Genomic DNA, 2,976 nt, shown 5'->3' with positions numbered 1-2,976 from the left:
CAGCGGCTCCCAGCCAGGCAGCAGCTGAGCACGAAGCAGGGGGGCTACCCACTTCAGGTTCTCCTCTCTTTTCATTTCTTTTCTTTTATTCCCCCCCCCAAAAAAAAACTTGTTTTTTCTTCTTGAGGTCAGACAAAGGTCTTAACGCCTCGGGAAGAGGCTCACGGTGGTACAGGAGCAATTTAATAGGGTCTCTTGGATGGAAATGGCGAGAAGGGGACAGTTCACTCGGGGCTGACGGAGCCTTTCTTTTCTCTCTTTACGTGAATCAGCCAGGACACAGACCCTCCTACTTCAGGGCACCATTTAACCCGCAGGGGAAGCTACGGAGGAAATTCTTCCAGCAGGTCATGCCAAGCCTTTAGTAAAGAACAGCAGAACTCCTCTGGGGGGGGGTCTTGTGTTTGGTTGGTTTTGTTTTTTTCTCTTCTGCTGAGATCTCTAGGCCAGCTATTAATTGAGACCAGGAGGAATATCTTAGGGGGTGTTCTTGTTTCCCTGCACCTTCTAGCAACACTCTTTAAGACATGATGCTGGAATGGGCATAAAAAAAGCCAATCCATGACCAGCGTAATGCTGCCTGCGCTGATTCTTTATTTTTCACTTTAAAAGCTTGAGTACAAGGGAGAAGCCAAGCTTCTCTGCCGTGATACAGTGAGCGCAGAATGGAAGGTTACAGGGGCGTTTTGCAGTTCTCATTGCCTTCAACGTGCAAAATAAGTAATGCGAGTATGCGCTGGTGCTGAAGGACTCTCATGTATCCTGCAGAAATTGACTTGTACAAGTCTCCTCCCAAATTTGACAGCTCAGTGACTCCTAAATTATTTTTCCTGCTTTTTTAAAACGGTAATAAAGGTATTGCCCTCGCGTGGTCTTTTTAGAGCCTCAGTAAAGTTTTTCTGGTATTATAATGTCCAATTCCACCGGGTACTGTGGTGCCCATTCCCATCACAAACTGAGCCTCACCTTGCAGTCGATCTCCTGTTATTGCTGTTTGTAATTAAACCGAGTTGCTTTGAAAATGTGCAGCAGGTACAAATGCAAAATATGTCCCTAGAGGAGTAAATCAGCCCTGGAATAATGATAGGAGAAAGAATAGAAAATACGCCGGAGGAATTATAGTATCTATAAGAGCTGCTTATTACTAATTTTTCCTTACACTTGGACTCAGATCAGGATGTATACGTGCTCAGAGGGCCAGGACAACCTGTTTTGTTTTGCAAACTGCTTACGGTTCAGATTGAAACATTAAAAAAAGACAAGGAGGAATGTTCACCTTGGGGGTGAAGGGGTGGAGAAATTGGGCTTTGAGTTTGAAATTCAATTTTGTGGAAAATGCAATGCTTCCACTCCAAGTAGGACTTAGATAGAATGGTGATTCATCCCCCATTGAAGTCAATGCCAGAGTTGCTTTTGATTTAATCAGAATCAAACCCCATGGGATTATTCTCACTTGCAAACTGGACTGGTCCTATTAAGGAGAGAAACCGCAGCTTTTGCAGGGTTGCTTCTTTCTTTTTCTTTTTTTTTTTTTTTTTTTTTTTTTTTTTGTTTAATGAAATTGGCTCGGTGTCACAAAACTGAAACGAAACCCGAAACCCTTCTGTTTCAGTGCTTTTTGAATGTTCTTGGAACATCTGGCACAGCTGTTATTTTGACCCCAAGGCAGGAGTACAACCTCGCTCCTGTTCCCATTCCAATTGAAGCTGACACTGAATATGCCAACGCGAGCGGGGCTGTGGAGCTGTTGGCTCCTCCTCAGAAGAAATCGGAGCTCAAGGATGGGGCGAGGAACCAGAGCGGAGCCGTTGTCATGGTCAGAGCTGTCAAACCTATAGAGGAAAAAAAAATAATAATTTAAAAAAAATGAGGTATAGCAGTGGGCACTGTTTCTGGAGCTCCTCTAAGGAAGAGGCTACTTCTGTTTTTCTTTAAATTGCTTCCTTATTGACTTTTAAATTTAGCCGCCCGTAAACCTGAACGAGTGCCCACAGGACGAGGGTTGTTTTGCACCTCGGCTTAAATGAGATTTGTAGCATTGGTTTGTCCAAACGGAACTCCTGGACGTGGACGGATCTAGGAATCTATTCCAGCTGCATTTCCTTGCCCGGCACCACAGAGACGAGAGAGTGTTTTTCCTTCGACAGACAAGATCGTAGGGGCAGCCGAGCGAGAATCGAACACGCTCAGGATCCAAAAGAAGTCTCTGACCAGCAATACCTGATAGCTAAATCTTTTGACTTATTCTAAGCTGCAGGAGCTTGTAACTTTTTATCTATAAATCTTTCTTCGTGCACCTTTCCGATTTCCTTTCAGCTCTGAGCCTTGATACTCCTGCTTATACTTTCATCCCTTAAATACTCAGAGCCTTAAATTGTCTCTGGTATACAGGATAATCAGTTCTCCAGTGTGTTAATCCTCATTATGTGCCTATTAAAATGAAGATTAAATCAAGCATTAGGGTGCCTCCTCCCGTTATGAAATCTGAAAAACAGGATTGAATTTGGAGAGAGGGAGGGCGGGGGGAGGGAAGGAAAGCCACCAAACACCTCAAAAATCATTTCTCGAGCTTCCCTGGCAAGCGAGGCTCCGCGAGGTCCGGGCGCCTGGTTTTATTAAGGCGGTTGTGCAAGCGCGGGGTTGATAAGGAGCGCGGGGTGCGAGGAGGGAGGTTGTGGGCACCGCGAGGGGATTTGCATGTGCCTACGTGAGGCGCGGGGTGTTGACGCGCGGGTTCGCGCTGCGCACACGTGCTCGGGCAGGCGAGCGGCGATGCCACCCGCACGCAGGTACGTCCCCCTTGCCCTTCGGGGTGAGGGGCAGAGCTGACCCCCCCACATTCTATTTCCCCTACAAAAAATGCCTTTTCCCTTCTCCCAAGCTGCTGTAACCCTGGAGTAAGCGGGTGGGAATGTATAAGCGGGTGGCAACGTGTCTTTTTCTTAAAGTGCAGGTGATTTTTTTTTTTATTATTAT

The sequence above is a fragment of the Apaloderma vittatum genome, unplaced genomic scaffold (genome assembly GCF_000703405.1).
Source record: "Apaloderma vittatum isolate BGI_N311 unplaced genomic scaffold, ASM70340v1 scaffold21224, whole genome shotgun sequence".
Classification (NCBI taxonomy): Eukaryota; Metazoa; Chordata; class Aves; order Trogoniformes; family Trogonidae; genus Apaloderma; species Apaloderma vittatum.
Note: the sequence above shows the minus strand (reverse complement) of the source record.